Below are 22,407 nucleotides of genomic sequence, written 5' to 3' on the forward strand. Positions count from 1 at the left end.
TTGCCTACTAGACCCTTCACCTCTCTTCCTCTTCCCATGGCTTCCTGAACCACTAGGTGTAGTATTTGCTGTTAAGTTTACGCCTGCCATCTCATCCGTAACTCCTACACTAGCACCTCCAAGATCTTCTTCGCTATCCCCCGATCCTTCAAGGAGATCTGTATCAACTCTATACACATTCTCTTCATCATCCTCTTGTGTCTAAGGTTGGGTTAAAGACGGTGCCAACATATCCTCTCCAGATGCTATCACACCCTTGAATATCGTGTTTAATTCATAAGCAAACTTTAACCCCTGGTACCTAAACTTTTCATATTGGGGATTCTCCTGCAAGAATACAATCAACAAAAATAAAAGCCTATAACAAGTAATAACACAGTTTATAACTCAAGATCAACAATTATATACCAGTTTTTTCTTCTCCCACCACTCATTTGTTGCCACCACTGTATTGTTTACAGGGTCCCAACCTACACCAGTCTCTTTGTTTAAATTAACCCATGTCCTCCAATCCTTCCTCAAGCTATCGAGCCTATTTTTCAATTGCTTCTTCTCATATGATTTTCCTGTTTTTGCATTGAATGCAGAGTGAATGTTGTTCCACCCAGTCTTTGAAAATGATGTTCCTTGACGATTTTTCCGGTAGATTTGCTCCATGCATTCTTTAAGTAACACCTCTGTAGTGCTTGTATCCCATGTTGCCTTACTTTTTTCTTTGTTCATAGTTCTATTAAAAAATGTCAATCAAGAATGCAAAAGGGAGTTACAGTGAACCAGAACACTTTTCTTCCAACAATGCAGAAATATTATGTTTATTTTGTAAATAAATATGACAGGAAATATCTAATATATATAATATGTATAAATTATAATATCACAATCATATATATTTAGGTTTGTAAAACATACTTATCAACAATAAGCATTATTGATGAATATATACGCCACTTTTTACAAACACTGATCTTCAGATTTTCAAACTAAAAAACGTATACTTTTCGGAGCTTGTGGCAAATAATTAACAGCAAAGGGGTAGTCAGTTTGCCAGAACCACAAATCATAAAATAGAAACATAGAACTACAAATAAATAGAAACACAGATCTTCAAATTTTCAAACTAAAATGCGCCTACGAGTCTGACCTTGTCACAAATAATTAACAGGAAACACAGACTAAACACAGCCAAAAAACCACATTAATCGATACGTTCAAGTCAGTTCTTCCTACTACACTACTACCAAGTTCTACAGCCAGGCCACACTGATCGAAAGAACATCAGATTAATAGCAAGAATATCATATTAACACTCCTATAACAGCCATGCATCCGTCGGCAGCCAAGAACAATAGAAGACAACCAGATCTGGGACCAAAATCGTGTATCTCTTACCAGGCATACAAAGGAGACTCTGAGCAGTGTGGATCTGGAGCAGATGCGATCCGGCGGCGGTGAAAACGGACGGCGACGCTTGCAACCGAACAGAGGAAGAAGATGAACGGCGACGGTATTTGAAGGATCTGAACGAACGACCAAGGTCTAGCCACTCCCACACAACAACCACAACTGATGAGACGGCGGGACACGGCGACGCTGGAAGAACTGAACGAACAGAGGAAAGAACTGATGAGACATTGGAAGAACTGAACAACCGACCACACAAGAACCCGAACTGTTGAGACGGCGGGAGACGGCTGGCGCACGGCGGGAGACGGCGGGCACACGGCGAGTATATGGCAGCAGACGTCGGGAGGAGTTTTTTTTAGCTTCAGAGTGTCTTATGGCTGAGTGCGTGTGTGCGTCTTTTTTTTTGAGCTGAAGTGAGGTGAGAGAAAATACATGCAGAGGGTCAGTTAGGTAAAACAATTAAACACACTCCAGCGGTTTCATCACCCCAGCTGCACGTCTGAAAAAAAAAGCTCCTTGTATGAGCTTCTCTCAGAAGCCCATTTAAGCCTCAAAAGTCAGATTGGGTAATCGGGGATCCAAACACTCAAAAATCTCAGCCACCCCACAAGTCCGTTTGGGACGCACGTTTGGGGCCCAAACGTGATCCCAAACGGGCCCTAAAATACTCACCTGCTTCTCGTCTCATCTCTTTGCAAAGTCCTGTAAAGTCCTATCCCTACGCTTCCATCACTTTGTTTCTAATTTTGGTCCTGTGGCTGAGGATTCACCTATGCTGCCACCGTCTCCTCTTCTCCCGCCAACCACGTCTATCTCAAAAGGGCTCAGATGCACTGCCAGCGCGTCACAGTAGGTTTCAATTCTGACAGTGATTCGGGCATCAGTGGATTGGCAAGGAAAGAAGGCTAGAAAGAGGAAGCACCAAGACCTGTTCTAGGCTTCTTGATGGTTCTGCTAATTGCATTAATTTTCAAGAGGTCTGGGGTGGTCTTGCAATTGGGTTTTCGGCAGATGTTGCTGCGTCTATTGATTACATCATGGGGAGGAAGAATGTTTCTTCGAAAGGGATGATTAATGTGGAAAGGATGACTCATAGAGAGGTATTATTGTTTTCTTTGCATCCTGATTCATCCGTCCTCTGTTTCTTCTTCACCTTTCTTTAATCCAATGGGTGTTTCTTTCTTTTTTTCTTTATCATTCATTAGGCTGACGAGGGATCGATTTTCTTCCTTTCAACTCTAATTTTTGATGTTCAATATTTTTGGTAATTCTGCTTTTCATGATTTACACAACCTGTCTATAGTAAGGATGATTTCTTCGACACCCCATCTTGTAATTCGCTTGACCATGATCCACAGAATGGAAGGACTAGATATTCTGAACAAATTAAGATCGATAATGGGATAAAGTGTATCTTAAGATTCATTCTATAGAGTTTTACATGTTGGAAACATTTGAACATCAGCAACTAATAGATATCCCTAAAGATTTTTGCTTCGTATGCAATAATAGAAGGCTGATATTTAACATGTTGGAAACATTTGAGCATCAGCAACTACTGAAGGAAGGACGAATTTAAACAATTTTAATTCTTGACACATGTAAATATTCATTTTATAACGTTTTACGTTTTCCTTTTGTTTCATCATGTATGACAGCAAATGTTCTTGGCTTAGTAACAAAAGGGAAGTTGAAAAAAGATGGGGGCAGATAGAACACTCTCACTGCTTCAAGGCGTGCTTGATTACTCTAAATTTAAAGATGTGGATATTGTCATTGAGGTGGGTTGCTTAATTATTATCTTTTCAATTTAATATGTATACTGTGTGACAAGGAAAGCCCTTTGTTTTAATGGGAAAGTAGTTGACTTTGTTGGGATTGGATGCTTTAAACAAGTTTGACAAATGCCCTTGTATTTTATATTCACTTAATGTTCGTTTCTCTAGCTCTTGTGCTTTTGGTATGATGAAGAATATCTTATATAAGTTGTGAACTGACTTATGAAAATGCTGTTGGAAATCAATTAATGTTGTTTTCTTTCTTTCCAGGCTGTGATTGAAAATGTTAGTCTTAAACGCTATATTTAAAGATCTTGAGAATGCCTGCCCTCCCCACTGCTGTTTAGCAACAAACACATCAACTATTGATCTTAACATCATTGGTGAAAAAACCAGCTCTCAAGATCATCAAACCTTAAATGATTAAGAAGCTGTTTATGTGAGAGATAGGTTCTATAAAACCAGCTCTCTTCTTCTCAGAGAGCTTTAATTTTCTCTCCTATCTCTTCTATTTTCTTCTGCCTCCAACATGCCTTCTCTAACTCCAACTGCAACTCCCGCCTTGACCTCCATGTTGCTTGACGAGGAAGGGGATGGGGATGTGGAGATGGGGTTGAAGTGGGCTAGGGGAGATGGGACAAGGGATAAGGAAGGGGGTTAGGAGAGAAATAGAAGGAAGAGGAAGGAGAGGAGAAGGAGGAAGAGAGAGAAAGAGAAGGAGAGGAGGGAAGAAAGAGAAGAAAAAGGGCAGGAGTATTTTTTATTTTCTTCCAACATTTTATAATTTATATTTAAGAATTTAGATACTCATTCGCAATTTTATAATTTTGAGGGTTTTTTTTTTTGCAATTTTCCCAACCTTCTTTTTTTTACAACCAAAGTTTGGTCATTTTTATATTCTTGCCGCAATTTTATCTTGGGAAAATTAGGGAAAGGTCCCTATTTGGACAATATATTGATAAATATAACCTAACAATTTGTCAGCTTTTGAGGTCTTTCGGTGTAAATAAATGTCACGATGAAAAGGCTAAAACATCCTTAATTGTATAGACTAGAAGTTTAGTTGTACATAAGGAATATATATTGCATATTACTGAAATTTGGTTGTATCTAACCTAAGTTGTATATAGTGAAAGATAAATTGCACATAACAAAAATTCAGTTGCCCATAGGGAAGATATATTGCATGTAATAAAAAGTCAATTGCATTTAACCTGTAAGTTGCACATAATAAAAGATAAAATGCATATATGGAGAGTTTAGTTGTATAGAAGAAAGATATTACACGTAAGGCAAGTTAAATTGCACACAACATGCTTTGAATATAAGTACAATATGTGCAAATTACATGAGGTGCAACTAAACTTTCTGTAATATAATTTCTTGCGTGCAACTAAACTTCTCGTATGTATAATTTGTCTTCTATTATGTGCAATTTAAGTTAAGTGCAACTAAATTTTTTTTTATGTGCAATATATCATTCTTATGTTCAACTGAATTCTTGGTTTGTGCATTTATTTTTCATTATGTGCAACTTAGGCTATGCGCAATCGAACTTCAATAACGTACAATATATCTTTTCTATGTGCAGCTAAATTCTCAATCTAGGCATTCTTTTTTTCCCATTATGTGCAATTTAGGTTAGGTGTAATCAAACTTTAATAAGTTACAATATATCTTTCCTATGTGCAATTAAATTTATATACAACTTATCTTCCATTGTATTTAAAACATGTCCAGTGTAATCTAACTTCCTGATAAGTATTTATTTTATTATGATTTTTTATATGTTATTTGAGGATTTTATCACATTTATTGTACTTAAATACATTTATTATGATTGATCAGATTAATTGTGATGAGATGAAAACATTGCTAAAAAAAAAGAGGCAAAAATATCATATTTTTATGATTTATTTTAACTGACTGATTTTTTGAAAAATATGATATCATAGTATCTTAGATTTTATTGTAAAAAATTTGGGAGAAATTGAAGGTGAAAGCTGAACCTGAAAGAGAAGGACTTAATGAATTATAGGCAAGGACGCAAGGAGCAGCAGATTTCAATAAGTACATAAGGGGACCAGCACATGACACTCGCCGTTTTGGGAGACAGGCTTAGGGCACCTGCTTCAATTCTTCTTCTATTAAGAAGGACAAGAGAAAGACCGTAGAATAAGGAAGCGACGGACTCCATCACCACCATCACCCTTCACCTTCCATTCAACCTATCCCTTCTTCCGTTCACCTTCATCATCACCGTCAATCCTCTTCTTCCAGTCCGTCTTTTCTTTCTTTCTCCTTCACTCCTTTTGAGATTCATGATCTCTGTCTCTATTCCTCTTCAAAACCCAACGGCCTTCGTCCGTTTCTCCGCTCTCACTTGTGCTTTCCTCTCCAGTCCGTTAACACCGTCCCTTTCCCACATTCTTTATCTTCATCGTCACTTGCATCCTCTTCTTTGCTGACAGGGCCGACGGTATGAAGGAGCTCATTGGAGTAGATTCTGAAATTATGTGTGGCTGAGCTCATTGGAGACTGAGATTGCGGTTGATTATCTCCGTTGAATTAAGCATTTGTGATTGTGATTGGATTTTGTAGCTTGAATGTTATATATTCATATATTCCCTTTTGTGAGTTTATTGATATTGCACTGTTTGGCATGTTAGTGGGAGTGAAACGATTGATTTGAGCTTGTTTTTTAATGTCTCGGTTGAGTGGCATGTTAGTGGGAGTGAAACAATTGATTTGAGCTTGTTTTTTAATGTCTCGGTTGAGCACTCTATTAATGTCTGGGTTAAGCAAGTTATTTGATTTAATCACAGTTGCACACTGAGTAGCTTTTAATAGTAACTCAAGAGGTGTTTATTAGCTATGGTACTAGAAATAATCAACTCAAACGGTGTTTTGGGGTTTTCTATTAAGACTTAAGGTATTGTTTTTACTCCCAAAATATTTTGAACAAGGAGGTCATTAATCCATTTTCAAAGAACATTTATATTATACATTTTAATATATCCATTTCCATACCACTTTTATAGCCAAAAATATAAAAAATAGTAGTTTAGATTTATTCCATTACATTTTTAATAATTAGTAAAGTAAGACTAATTTTCAAAACCCTAAACCTTTTTTCCTTGTCAATTTATTGTTTTTAATGCTTGGTTAGCTTAGGATCTCAAATAAAGCTCATCAAAGTAAAATGACCCAAGTTTTGTATTATATTGTGTTGTTTGGATTTATTTTTTATTGAGAACCCTATGGTGGGCAATAAAGGCTCTCATTACTTCCCTTATATGCAATAAATTTTCATTGCATGCAGCTAAAATTTCTATATGTGTACTTTATCTTCTATTATGTTCAAAGCATGCTATGTGCAATCTAAACTGCCTTATATGTAATATATCTTTCTTATGTGTAACTAAACTCTCTATACGCATTTTATCTTTCATTATGTGCAATGTATAAGTTAAGTACAATTGATTTTTTCTTATTTGTGATATATCTTTCTTATGTGCAATTGAATTTTTGCTTTATGCAATTCATCTTTCGTTATGTGCAATTTAGGTTAGATGCAATCAAACTTTAATAATGTGCAACGTATATTCCTTATGTGCAACTAAATTCTCAGTCTGTGCAATTAAGAGTATTTTGGTCTTTTCATTATGATTTTAATTTAGACTGAAGGGCCTCAAAAGATGACAAGTTATCAGGTCTCATTTACCAATATATTTTTCAAATGGGTACTTTCCCTAATATTCCCTTTTATTTTCAACTTTTTTTCAAATAGAGACCAATAGAAGAAAAAGGAAGAATAAATAAAGGAAAATCACACGACATTTTATGTAAAAAGAAAACCACAAATGGGAGAATATAATGCTCTATGTACAACCATGCATATCTGAGATGAAATATTGACTTCATGAAAAGTGTCGTGACCAGAAAAGAAAAACAATTAAAAGTGTTGTAGCCAAAAACGGAGGAAAGTATCCAAATTTCAAATGCTCCTCCTCCTCACATTTGTGTTTGGTGCCAATTAAATTTGCGGCTTTGGATGGTGAAGGCTCCATCGGTTCATCAAGGCACTCATTATATATCAAGTAGACAGCTCCTTGGTTCATAGTGAATCCATTCCCAAAAATTGCTTTCACCTCCATTTGGTCATCAGATTCTAGATTTGATATTATTTCCTTTCCCTCTGCTTTTTTTTGACGAATTTAGTTTGTCTTCAGTGTACACCAAAAGGGTTCGCTTAGTATAATTTATTATCATTAAGCTGAATATACAAGATTCACACATCTTCTTATCCAAATCACTTGAGGGGAAATATACACAATAAATAATCATCTCTTTTAAATCATCGCGACTATTAACTGAAGACACTTCAGATTGTATAGAATCTCCTTCTCTATTGATAGTTAGCTAATAGGGAAAATTATCACTAGGGAGATAATCATCACCATACTTTTTTAGATTCAACCCCTGCACAAGAAAAGAAACATAACCTCTAATTTGACCATATAATAGCAAGTAGAAATCTCCCCCCCCCCCCCCAAAAAAAAGAATCTAGAAAGAGAGAATCTGTGAAACCCTTTCTGAAAGTGCATAGAAGACTTGAGAATTCTTTCCAATTCGAATTTAAAGACATCCCAAAGAACTTTCAAGCCTCGAGACATCCATGCAACCGGTGGCATACAATGAAGCAGGAATTCCCAACCCATCTTCCAACAAAAGATCCTGTTGCTTTGGCTCACCATTGGGAATTGTTAAATGACGACCACAGAAACGGTTTAACATATTCCACAAAATTGATGATGGCGTGCGCTCCTGTTGGAATGCGAGGTAGTGGATTATTTGCTGGGGACATCCAGGACAGGTAGAGATGAGGAATCACATAATGTGATAATCTTTCATGACCACAAACAGATAGATATAAAATGCTTTTTAATCTCACTAAAGAATAGGGAACTTGTCTTAATGTAGAAGCAACTAGAGGCATCAAAGATTCTATTTACTCTATATCCTCCCCAAGCTTTTCAATATTCTTACAACCATAACAACAAGACAGAAGAGTATTGATATTTGAATGGGAAAAGTTTGAATAAGATTAGGATAGACCGAAGGTTTAAGATTCTGGTTGATCCCAAACTTTTGTTCCAGTGATCAAGGAGCTTTTGGGGTCATAAGAACAGCATTTAGCCTCTTCATGGACAGTCCACCGGCCTCAGCGATTTCTTCATCATCAGGCTGTCTTCCATTTTCACTATGCAATTATTTTCTTGCTTCCTTCACCCTGTAAGATGCCTCCACCATGTGGAGCTGTTGAGCCAAGAACAACACAAATCAATTCATTTGAACAAATTATATGTAGCATAGGAACTACTTAGATACATGGTTAAGGAGAAATTAATCATCATTCAACAATCACAGATTACTCACCGGTAAGCAAATTGTCCTTGACTGATCAGAAAGTGATTTCCGAACAGTTTGTTTAATCCACCAGTGAGCATAGGTGGAGAACTTAAAACCCTTTGAAGCATCATACTTCTCAGCACCTCTCACAAGGCCTTGACATCCTTCCTGTAAGTCAATAAGGAAAAGCATAAGATACTCATTACTAGAAGCATCAAGGTCATCATCACCACGCTTAACATGATATTTTAATTACTTCCTATATTAGTCCACTAAAGATGACCCAAACAATGTAATATCTTTAAAATTTTCATAATAAATTAATTAATACTTATATTAATTGTTGTAGCTTGAGTACTAAACAGAGTTTGGAAATAGATGGTAATAAAGTTTGCTAAGGAAGCCAGAGGTTCCAGGTTCGAACCCCGGCCTTGTTTAACGGAGAATTTATTTTGCTCAGTTCTATAGGAAAAATTACTTAAATACCCTAGTTAAAAAAAAACCAGAGAGATTGCTACGTTGTTTTTCCTCTTCTAGTGCTTTAACTTCGACGAGAGAGAGGAGGAATTGAGAGAATGAGTCATGAACTTCAAACCCTAACCCTCCACTCTCCCTCCTTTGGTTCGTCGCTCCTCCTACCATTCCTTGCTGTCAAAGTTGCTGTGACCAACATGGCATTGTGATTCTTTTGGGCTTGCTTCAGTTCTGAACTTTTCCAGCTTTGCTGTGCCATTTTTGTCGCTTGCTTTGTTCAATTTTTGGTGGTTAAAAGGTTTGGAGTTCGTCTTTTCTTACTCTTGTCTGACCATTGACGCGATCTTTATCTTCCTCTCCTCTAGATTCTTAGTGTGCCGCTGTCAGTGATGGAGATGAGTTGGTTCTCTTGCATTTTATTCCTCTGTTTTGGATTTAATGTTTATAAGTGTGTTAGGCTGTGAAATTTTCAGTTTGTTGTCGCTGTTATGAAGTTATTAAGGCTGGAACGGTGGATTAATATGCTTGGTCATCTTGTTTAATTATTGCTGCATATAAGGTGTTTGTAGAAATGTTTGGGAAGAGGGTTTGCTTAGAAGTCATGCTTTATCTATTGAGCCAAGATGCTTGTTCGGTGGATGAGTTTGAATGATTGCATGATCTTTAATGGGTTGAAAGATTGATGACGATGGTGAATTGTGGGCTGTAAGGTGAGTAGTTGGAGTTTATGATTGCAATGTTGATGGTATTCAAGTAACGGGAGAATTGAAGATCAACGTAAAAATGTGATTTGTCATTTAAGGACCAAGTTAAATTGCTCTCTTGTGTGTTGGGTTTAATTAGATGAGGATGGTATGTTGAAAATGGCACCCAATACAGTAAATCTTGTGGGATAAATTTAAAAGTGTAATGCCCATCCTATAAGAGCTATTGGAATATTGGGGGTCAAAATAGTGGGTTCTACAGTTGTTAGAATGTTTATTTAAGATGGTTCTTGAAGTTTATCTATCTAGTTATTGTGAAAACTTGTATATAAATTTTGACTTGAGTAGTGATTTTTTTTTTTGGTTTTTGGACTTTAGGGGATTGAGGAGAGTTCCTATTACGGACATGATTAAATTTAAGTATTATTGTGGGAACTTGTCAAGTGAGTGAATAGTATCCCATTACTATGGTTTAAGGGGGGAAAAAAGAGGAAAAACTTTTACTACTTGTTATTAATCTAGTTAAATTATCATTTTTGTTGCCAAATAGTTTATCTAGGTAATTTAAAGTAAATTCTATCATTTTTCAATCTTAATTATTTAATGTCTTATTGTTTTGCTGTTTAGAGAAATTCTTTTGCTTCTTATGTTGAATAAAGTGCCAATTGTGATATGTTAATCAACATTTTGTAATTAATAAATATTTATGCTTAGAACTCGAACAGGAGTTTTAAAAATGTTATTTGAGAATCTTCATGTTGGGATCATTTGTTACAATATATATATATATATATATATATATACTTTTAAAGGATTCCATTATTAGAAAACTTTATATATATTCTTCCTCTATTAAGTTAGTGATGAAGTGATCTATGCATGCTTGTGAGTTTTTCTTGGAGGATCGAATACAGAACACTGATGACTAACAGCAGTACTGTTAGTCCTTAGCGCGCCATGGAAATCTCGAGCTCGCTTGATATTCATGGGCATTGTCCCCGTGCTTGTTTCGTGGCTTCGGCTACGCTTGTTTTGTTACTCACCCTCGTGGACTGTGTGTCCACGCTTGTACTCGTGGCTTTAGGCTACGCTTGTTACCCCGTTCTGTTAAGGTCCTACGAAAAGACAAGATTTGAAGAAAATAATAATAATAAATAGAATGATGTTTTCTATCATTTTCACGTATCAAGTTATCCTATTATGAAGTTTGATTTGATTTAATTGTTTAATGAGTTCAAGTATATACTTACCCTTTTAAATTTAGGATTGTATTTTAATTCTTACCATTAATCTATCAAAGTTAAATTTATTTTATTTAGTTCCTAATATTTTATTAGATATTATAATGGGATGTTATTCACTGTTAGATTATTTTGGCTTCAGATAGCACCGCAGACCCTGTCCCTCCAGCTGAGCAGTGAAGAGCCTCAGTGAAGATCCAGAACCTCTAAATCTATTTTGAATAGTTGTTAACTAATGTAAGCCCAAGAGTACACTTATGTATTTAATTTTGTAGTATGTGCTCCACGAAATCTAGAGTTAGATCCTAGTCTTTTGAGATAAATTAGGATGTAATTATATACCCCGAATACTGTTTTAAACATGCAGGCCATTGTAGAACTTTCAGGGAGTCTGATTTATCATGAAGACCTTGCTGAAATTTCTACAAATAGTTTATTATTTTGGTTATATGACTTATTTATAGTGGATGTTAATTGTTAGTGAAAGAGAAGGCTCGGGAATGTGAGATTTCTCATATTCCTTGTCGGTTACCTCAAAAAAAAATTGGGGTGTGACACATTCAATTTGCTCCCTCAGAGAATTTGAGTATTATTATAGTACTTGAAAGTATGGCGGTACTACTATACAATCTTTCAAGAGTTAGATGTTCCATGGAATTGAAATAAAAGCAATCTTTCAAACAACAAAGTGGCACAAAATGTTATATGGAGCAAACTGATACTTGAGTAATTCTTGGAGGACTAAAATGGGATTTACCTCTGACAATATCTATTTACCACAAGAGTATACTGGTGAGACAAAAACCTGGACAAGATCTTGGAGATTCATTCCAGCTCCCTGATAATTTTTAGCAATTGATATGACAAGCCCTATATTACTCTAAATCATTTTGCCCTTGCAAAAGGTGCCATAATTTAAGCGCTTTCTCAAGGTTTTCTGATCCACTGCAGCCCATTGAGCGAATGTTGGCGGACTGCTACATCTTTCTGCTAGATCATCCTGGAGTTTTTCCAACTTTAGTAGGTCCTGAAATATAGAAAAGGAAAATAAGATAGGCTATAAAATGAATAGAGAAATTTAATCCACAATGAAAAAGATACTTCTAGTTCTCCAGTGATACTTTATGACTTCAAATCTTGAAAGCTCTACAAAGTCACGACATCTTATGATGGTGATATTTATTTACGAGTAGCTCTATTATTATTACATTAATAATAATATTTATTTTTTAACTTCTTTTTTCCTTTTCTGCTCTCCACTTACAGAACAGATGACTAAAGGGAGAGCTTGAAAAGCTTCCCTGTATCCTCAATTCTTAACAACACAGAAGTAATGTACACCTCTATCGGTGACTACAATTAAGGACAAAATTTGAGAAACATTACATAGCTATGAGAATTTTGAGACAAGTCTAGCAGCAAACAAAATCTTCTTCATTTTGAGGTAGCAGTTTCTAAATTCCATTAAATGCCAGCAAAACAAAAATTAAAAGAACCAGAAAGAAATTTAACCAAGCTTTAGAACATAGCTACTAATCTAAAGTAAATCATTTGAAGCAACTAATAAGAAATACAGTTAGTGGTGCTAAACACTATATCTCAAAAAGGCTGGCGCCAATTCGAAAATTTTTTGAATGACAACTAACATAGATGCCCAAGATACATTAAAAAAGGGGAAAAAAAGAAACAGCTCAATGAAGATTATCTGCTAAATATCAAGTGATTAGCATCATAGACATGAACGTCACTATATGCAAATCATACCTGTATTCCTTCAGATAGCTCAAGTTCTTCAGTTGGACTAAAAAGTTTAGTAGTGCTAGTTGCTGCTCTCAAATATCGTAATGGATCAGTATAGTCTACTTCTTGCATAGCAGCACGTTTCTTACGGCTAGAAGATCCAGACTTGATAGAATATTTGTGGAAGCCCTCTCAGCTGCCCTGGCTATTCTAGCTTTGCATTCAGTTTGGCGCTTCGACCTTAGCTATGGTGCCAAAAAGCTGTCCCTCCAGATGCTCAAGTTCCTCATTTGTCGGTCCCACATCATCAGACTCCTCTTCATTATTATTTATGCTACCGTCTCGCATTGTCTCTGCTTCAGTGCCCATGGATCCTCCCACTAGACCATCTTCAGCTTCCATACGTTGAATCCATTTAAGAAGTAAGTTATCAGGTTTGGAAGAAATAGACGGTTTATACTCCGATGTGCTGGGGACTTATTTTTGGCTAGCATAGCTGCATCCTTTGCAACCTTCAAAGCTGCTTTAGCAAGGGCAACAGCTTCAGAAGCAGCAGCAGCTATTACAGCCTCTTCACTAGTAATAAGAGATTCTGTAGCTAAAGTTGCTTTAAAGCTTGCCTGATTAATAGCATAAAGCTAATTAGCTATATTAAACATTTTGCATGACTTAAAAACTTTGGAAATACTCCAAAATTAAGAACTTGGTCACAACTCACAAATTAAATATCAACACATCTGCATATAACAAAATAGAAAATTTACATTTCATAACAACACTGGTTAACACAAACCAAAATGAAGGGCGACTGATAAAGCAAGAGAAATTCTATTGACCAAAAAAATAAAGCAAATGGTGAAATTCAATTGCATATGGCCCAAAAAAATTAATAAAAAAGGGTACTTGACGTTTTTCAACATTATTATAGTATAGTTCTAATGCAACAGTACACAAGACAAATCCAATCACAGTATATCACGTTGCAATTCAACATCACTAGGTGTGCATGCACAATTAACTTGAACTAGTTTGTCCATTAAATACCTCAAATGCACACAATTAGGAATACATTGCTTTCAGCAAATGTAACATTTTGTGTTGATCAGACAATCATGGAATTGATATAATAACTATGTCAAAATATAATTGTGTAATCTAACCTCTGTGGGTGGACCAGTTGTACCAACATATGTCCATGGTCTGTTTGTAGTGACCGCATCAGAATTACCATCTATTGGAGCTAATGCCAACTTTTCCAAACTGAGAATTGCTGTTGATTCAGTTGACGATGAGGTAGAAGGAGACATGGCAGATAAAAGACAATGTGCCTGGAAACATAGAGTTTCTCTGTTTTTCGCTGCATATTTAAAATTCCAACAAAAAATCATGTTAAAATCTAATTGCAGTACTAACTGTTACAACAGAGTACAAACAGTGAAAAATAGAGGACGTTCCTCACTCACTAATTAAACTATGTATGTGATCACTCTTCATGCTAGCAGCTTTTGAATAGTTTTGAAGCAATTCATGAATATTGTCAATAACATATTCAAATGAAAATACCACTTAAATTATAGAAGGTCAGGTTTCTTCAAGGAAATTATTATCTGTATACGAAAATTAGAAGTGAACAAATGCTCAAGGGAACCAATTTGATCAGATCAATTCAATCAGTCAGAGAACAATAGGAGTCAGAAAGTACCCACCTAATCTAGCCATTACAAAACAGAGTCAATGGCAATTCAGCACATCACTACAGCTAGAGAGGTAACCGTGGAGTTTTCATCCAACTTAGTAAAATGAGTTATGTATGACTCTCCCTAATTCGCATATATCAACTATGTGAAATCCAAATAATGTCCAAAACTAATTTTACCTCATATTTTCTCTACAAGTAACTAGAATCAAGCCCACAATAGCAATTTTGTTATAATAGTGTCCAGGCACAAGTACGTTCAAAATAAGAGGAAGGAACTCTAAAACAAGACAAAGGTCAATGTGCTATAGACTATACATAATTTCCAATTCCTAGGATGGTTTCTTATATGGGTAGAAATAAAAAGACTTTGCTTTCATTTTTCAAGTTCTTCACTATTTCCATTTTTCTTCAGAAATATCAAATTGTTAAAGTATTGGTGATCCTTGAGAAAATACATACAATAGAAATAAACTTTCCTCTTTCAAACTCTTCATTTTCATTTTTTTCCTTCAGAAATTTAACTAGATTAAGTTTCTTAGAAATATGATTAAGGCAATCTATCACAACCAATTTGCTCTAGCATTGAAGAAGCACAAACAAATTAAGAAATAAAAATGGCTTCGGTAGCCAAATTGGAACGGCAGTTGATGTCAAAATGGGAAAAGACTAAACACAAATGCATAATCGTCATAACACCCAACGGTAACTCAAAAATGATAATTTGTCCCATATGTCGCATATCAACTACACGATTCAGTGACCACAGTGACAGGGACTGAGAACAATATCTATCTAAATCCCAAATATTCAAAAAGAAACAAACTGACTTCCTTTGAATATATTTTTGTAGCACATATCAACAACAAGGGCAATGCAGACTACCGAAAACTAAAAAGTCCTCACAAAATAACCAAAACTACGATAAACCCAGTTCAGCATACATCGCAATGAAATCAATAGTATAGTCAAATGGAAAAGACAAGAGAAAACTTACGGAGATGGGAGTGCGAATGAGAATGAGTGGGGGGAAGAGAAACATGAGGATGAGCTCTGAAGTGGATAGAGAAAGACTACTAGGAACAGAAAAGTGTAGCCCGCTTGGGATGAAGGGCAATCGGGGGAGTGTCATTAGGGGGGGGGGGGGATAAAAGAGAAGACTCGCGTCGGGAACTGATGTAGAGGGACAGAAAATCGGTTAAGGGGGTCTGAGCCGGTGTTTAGATGATGAGGATGAGAGAGAAATGGGACACCGACCAATTCTTTTTATTTCTAGTTTTTATTCAAGAATAACAAGAGGATTTTTAGAGCCGTCAAAACAGGTCAAGCCTATCAAACTAGTCTATTTAAGCTTTTTTAAATAGAAGGTCGGGTTTGTATTTTAGGTGGTTTAAAAAGAAATTGGGTTTAAAAGGGTTAGTCCTATAGGACTCAAAAACAAAAAGGCCAACCCTTTAAGACCAAAAGCTAACCCTTTTAAGCCCGTTTATTTTTTTTATTATTATCAGCATATTTACAAAGTTATATATTAGTCTTTATGAATAAGTTTAAATTAGAAAAATAGTTAGAAGAATCAATACTCAAGCTAGATAATTGAAAAGAATTAGATGTCTTGGACTTGCGGAAGAACAATTAAAATCAATTTTCAATTCTTTCAAGAATGGTAGTTGATATTCTTAACATTTTAATCACCATAATAGCTAGTAGATCTTTATTTACTATCAGTTTACATATCTTAACAAAGTATAAAACTTTTCTATTCGAACAAATGTTCAGGCTCTTATTTGTACTTATAACTACTGTATGTTTTATTTTAGATAAGGTAAATGAAGACAAAAACCTTAATATTTTTATCACTGAAGAAAAGCTCACTTGTAGTAAAGACCAATGAAATATTGCTGATCTTGATGATACTGATGAAGATGAAGATAAAGATAATAATGATGTTGATATTATTAATCTTTAACTGTCAAGTTTTTATCTTTCTGTTTTTCGTGTTTTGTTAGATTTTGATTTTTTTTATTTTGGAAAATAGTTTATTGGCATTTATGTTTTTTTTCTATACACCACTAATTTATTTTATTTATATTTATAATTTGAATAAAAAATCTTAGAAGTTTTGTTGTTTTATTTTTTATTTTAAAATAATTAAAAAGAATTTAAATTTTAAAAAATAACATAAAAAGGCCAGCCCTTTTATTCAAGAGCCGAGTTGTAATAATTAGATAATTTTAAGGTCTGTGGGCTTTAAAGGGCCGGTCCTTTTAGACCTTGGCCCTTCAAGGGCTAGTTCTTATTGACAGCTCTAAAGAGGATGTAGGTAAATAAAAGAAAAACAATTATCTTTTTCTTGAAAAATGAAAACAGTTATTTTTGAGTAATTTAAAAAAGAAAAGAAAGTAGATCATATATGATAATAGTTCAATCATGGCATAAATAATTGGCAAGGTTAGATCTTAAATGCCACAACCTCAATAGCTAATGTGATAAGTATTACTTCCTGTATTTAGTAAGACTTAATTAACTAATTTGAATAGATTAAAAATATTAGTTAAATTAGTTAATATATTTTTTTTAAAATAACCTAAGCATTTTCTTAATTTCCTCCTTTACTCTCTTACTTGATTATTATTGGGAGAATATTAATAAGGTTAATTTGAAATAAAATTGATAAACTTATAAAATAAGCTTTACATATAAGACCAACATCAGCTTCCCAATCACTACAAAAAAATATATAATTAACAACAAAATTTAGCGATGAAATTTTTTATTTAGCATAGAATGAATTCTGCTGCTAATTCTTCTGTCACTAATTTGATTAGTGACATAATCCGTCATTAATATTTTTTCGTCACTACTCTCTTGCTAATTTGTGACGGAAATTTTCATCATTAATTAATGAAAAAATTTTCCATCACTAATTTAGGGTAGAATTTTTTCGTCGCTAATACAATTTTTTAAACCAGTCAAGCTGCAATAACCTACTAATATTTACAACAAATTAATTATATATAATATTCTTTTACCCAAAAAATTATTTATATACATATATATTGTTAAAACTAAAATAAATTATATGATAATTTTAATTTTAACTATTTTTATGAAAAAATCATTTTTATATATTTGTGTTACTATTTATTTTATAAAATTTTATTTCTTTTAAAAATTATTTTTAATGTTCATTTCTAATGAAGCTAGTTTTAAACTTTAAATTGTAAATAACTTTTTCATAACTATTTTTTATATTTAATTTTTTTAATTAACAATGATTAGATATATAATTTAATTATATATGTATGATATTCCATTATATATATATTTTTTATGTTTTATATATTTGATAAAAACTATTTATAATTAGTAAAAAATCTAATTATTTAAAAAATAGTTATAATAATAAAATCTAATAAATTATTCTATAAAAAAAATTAAATGATTTGAATAGATTATAATGAAGATTCTTCTCTTACTTATGCGCATATCCTAAATAATTTCTTTTCTAAAAAAATATTTATATATACATTGTTTTTAAGTTGAAGACTGAAATCAATCTGAGTTATTAATTATATCATGATCAAATTTTATTATTATATTAATTTGTATAGATAAAATTAAAAGCATCAAATGCTATACACTTATAAGTTGGGACCAACCATCATGACTTATTATATATTCCGCGTCCAAGTAAAATTAAAATGAAAAGAGATAAGATAAAATGACATTGTGCCAATCGTATTATTAGCAATTGATGAACCTGAGACTAATGGACCACAAGATACGATAATTGGGTTTATGAGAGTGGGCTGAGGCGGAAAAAGACTTTAGGGTGTCTAGATGGAGGCAGTGAAGATTATTATGAAAATTCCTCTCTGCTGTTCTCTCTCTTTTCCCTCTAGCTGTTGTCCCCCTGACTATAACCTGTAGTTTTCCATCTTATCTGTTAATGTTTCTGGTCTTCTTCATCTCTTAGTATTGTAATTCTGAGACTTGTCATAGGTGTGTGTGCGCGCGCGCGTGCCCGTGTGCGCGTGCGCGAAAGTATAGTAATCTTTGCTTTCGATTTATCTTGCAATTATATGTTAAGCTCTCATTATATATAAAGAGTGATTACAGCATAGTTGGCGACCCCTTGGCAAGAAGACGTCGAGCAATTCTAAATGTCTCTTGCTTTTGCTCCAAACTACTATTTCCAGTCCTATTTATAAGACCTTATTTATAAATTACAAATGAGATCTTATAAATAAGACTAGAGGTAGTATATAACCACAGTGATTTCTTCATTTTTAATGTCATAAATAGTATAGCCCCGCCGCTACTTTTGGCCATTATTCCGCATGGTTTTTTTCACATTGTAGAGTCATTAATGTTGATTTCCCTTCTTATGAAGTATACCAAATAAAAAGAACCATAATTCTAACCTCTTACCTCGTCCACCATTTCTTCACTGTGTTTGGTTATTTTTATATTTTTGATCCAATTTTATTTTCCTTTTTTTGCTAGGAAATGGAAAAGGAAGAGGAAAAAGGGATATCACCCCACATTATCCGCAAAAGGAGAGCCACAAATGGCAGAACATAATCATTTATGTACAACCATACATACAGATAAGTAAAGTGCGGAGGCCAGAGAATAACTTAATGAGAAAGTGTCGCAGGAAAACTGGAAGAAAGTTTCCAAATTTCAAATGCTCACTGCCTTTCTAGGTCTGGTAGATTGATGTGCCTCCTCCTCCTCACATTGTGCTTGGTGCCAGTTAAAGTTACAGCTTCAGACGTTGAAGGCTCCATCTGTTCATCAACTGGCTCACCATATATTAAGTAGACACCTGTTTTCTTCTTCACAATCAATCCATTCCCAAGAACTGTTATCATCTCCACTTGGTCACCACGTTCTAAATTTGATATTATTTTCTCTCCTTCTTTCAAGGATTTTATTTTCTCTGCCGCGTAGTGAAAAACGACTGCCTTTGTATAATTTATGATCATTAAGCTAACCATGACAGATTCACATGCCTTGGTACCCAAATCACCTGAGGGGATATATCCACAACAAATAATCATCCCTTTTAGATCACGGCCAATAACCGAAGGCACTTTAAATCTTACAGAAGTTCCTTCACCCTTGAATGTTAGCCAATAGGGGTAATTGTCACCAAGAAAAATGCAATCACCACCATACTTCATAAATCCCTGCACAATAATAGAAACATTACCTCTAATTTAAATATATAATATGCATGTAGAAATCTTTTCCAAAAAATCTCGAGAGGGAGAAAGAACCTGTGAAATCTTCTTTGAAAGTATACAAAAGACTTGAGACTTCTTTCCAATTTGAATTAAAAGATGGTTCAAGTAGTTAAGTCTCGAGATGTCCGTACAATTTGTGACACTCAGAGAATCAGGAGTCTCTAATCCACCTTTCAACAAAACACTCTGTTGCTCTGGTACAGTACCTGGGATTGTTAAAAGACCATTGATACTGTTTGGCATATTACATGAAAGAAATGATGGCCTAACCGCATGGGATGGAATAAGAGGTAGTGGATTATTTGTTGGGGACATCCAAGAACGGTAGAGAGAAGGAATCACATGATTTGATGATCCTTGACGACCACAAACAGATAGACATGAAATGCTCCTCAATCTCACCAAAGAATAGGGCACTCGTTTTAATACAGGAGCAACTAGAGTTGTCAAAGATTCCATTTGTTCTATATCCTCCTCAAGCTTCTTAATATTCTTACAACAGAAAGAATAAGAGTTTTTTAAGCATTTTAATTTATAAATGTTTCTTGGGAGACTATGAAGGCCAATACAATTCTCCAAATCTAGTAGAAGAAGTTTATGATGAAATTCAATAGAGGATGTATCATGGATAAACTTCGACAATCTTTAAGGAGCAGGTTTTCAAGATTTGGCAGCCCTGAAAAATCAGGAGTTTGCACCAAGTAAGGAGAGTGGCTGAGATTGAGATTTTCAGCCGCTCCAATACCTACCATGAAAACATTTAATTTCAAAGAAAATTAGATGACAACGTTGAAAAAATAAATAATAAAATACATGGAATTATTATATGTAAATCATTCATCTAAAACCGAAAACTCAAAGTGACAACATTGTTTACAATCAATTGAAAATTAACTCTTCAAGGGAAAACCAGACTATCTTTTTCACTTTTCTATGCCAGCGGAAAACAGATTATCAAGTACTTAATCTGGAAAAGATAACACATCATTTACTATGATAGGTGTATGCTTTAGATCTATAGCAAGACACATGAAGTGAATGTGAATTGAAAGAAAATCTAGTAGCTTTACCCGTCAATAGTAGCAAGGGAAGATTCATTCATAAGCTATGAAAAAAAGTCCAAATTAAAGACCTATCAAGAAGGCTGTAAAATATAAAAATCCAATGAAAAATGGAGCAATATATCCACACGTCCCAAATGCCCCTTTCATTCCATATCCATAAAATTGGAACCTAGCAATATCAAGAAATTAACTAAGCTTTTGAGTCAAATACTGACAACACAAAAAAGAAACGAAAAGAAAAGAAATAACAGCATTGATAATACCATATATATGACAGAAACTATTTATCATAATTCTATAAATTTGAAATATTTTGGTAATCTTTAAGAGAAAGTAAGGCTTCTGTCATATAGCAGTTTGGCATAATTTTATCTTTCAATTTTTTTTGTTTTTTGTTTCTTTTTGTAGTTATGGTTCAAAAAGCCAACAACTAAGTGTTAATCTGCATACCAAAGGTTCCTTCCACACACGTTTGAGGCTGCTGTATTTGAACTCAACAACAACTAATTTCTTTTGATAAAAGCTGCTGGGAATGTATTTTAAAGGAAAGCCATGCCAGCAAAGCCATCTGAGTTCTCTACTGATGTATTTGTAGTCTCCTGTAAGTTGTACATTGTGAAGACGAAGTAATCTCAGTCTCTTCATCTTCTTAAATGCTTCTGTCTGAATATGCACTTTTTCACTTTGTGACAACTTCAAAGACAATCCTTCAATAGCCTTTGTTCCCTGCAAAAAATAAAAACATATTGAAATCGAAGGGTGCACTTGTGCTATTTGTTTGCCGAAACGAAAAATAAAAACATATATGTCATGATCAAGCCTATAGATAAGATAAAAGAATGTGGCTAGTGAGTTTTAAAATGCATACAATAAGAGAGGAAACTAAATGGTTTATATAACCAATTTATTGATGCTCATTTGCACTTCTTGCAATACATATTAATAGGAAACAGTAAGTATAGCATCTAAAATTAAAGTTCCTACCAGGTGTTCTGATAAGACAGCAAGTGCGTCCTCATGAAACCACAACCTGCTTCTCTCCCCAAGCTCTTTTAGAGATTGTTCACGAATTATTTCTCTTCCCATGTCCCGCAGCAAATCATGCATACCAAGCTTGTTCTTCTTATCAATGGTTACAAGGCTTCGCTCCACAAGGGTTCTGATTCCAATGTCAGCAAAAAATTCACAGCCATTTAATATCTGGGTCACTCTGTTCCTGTCCTTCCCAATAAAAAACACACATATATCTAGGAATATTTCTTTCTCCAATCATCACTTAAACCATCAAACTTATTTTTAGTTTCTTTTGTATCTCTCCATTGGGAATTCTTTTAAGTTTCTCCAATAAACTCTCCCATTCTACCACTTGTCTATTAAATAAATAGGAGCCAAGGACTTCAAGAGCTAATGGAAGTCCCCCAGAATATGCAACTATGTCTCTTGAAAGTTCGGTGAAATCTTCTTTAGGACTTTCTTGTTTAAATGCATGCCAGCTAAAAAGCTCAATAGATTCCCTTTCATCCAAATTCTTCATCATATAAACACGACAGCCCATTAGAAGGAGTAGATGCCTATTCCTAGTTGTGATGATTATTGTACTTCCTGGTTTAAACCAATCATGGCTTCCAGCTAAAGCACTCAG

The 22,407-nt window shown here is 34.4% G+C and overlaps 1 long non-coding RNA gene across 1 annotated transcript; it reads left to right on the forward strand.

Annotated features, from left to right (window-relative positions):
* Positions 1 to 9,250: 9,250 nt before the first annotated feature.
* Positions 9,251 to 11,248, forward strand: LOC114721406 (uncharacterized). The gene is made up of 3 exons (XR_003738075.1): positions 9,251 to 9,366; positions 10,151 to 10,215; positions 11,156 to 11,248. It is a non-coding gene; the product is annotated as an uncharacterized LOC114721406 (long non-coding RNA).
* Positions 11,249 to 22,407: the final 11,159 nt, after the last annotated feature.

This window comes from Neltuma alba, unplaced genomic scaffold (assembly GCF_004799145.2).
Source record: "Neltuma alba isolate B1F8T4 unplaced genomic scaffold, ASM479914v2 tig00012036_pilon, whole genome shotgun sequence".
NCBI classification, from domain to species: Eukaryota; Viridiplantae; Streptophyta; class Magnoliopsida; order Fabales; family Fabaceae; genus Neltuma; species Neltuma alba.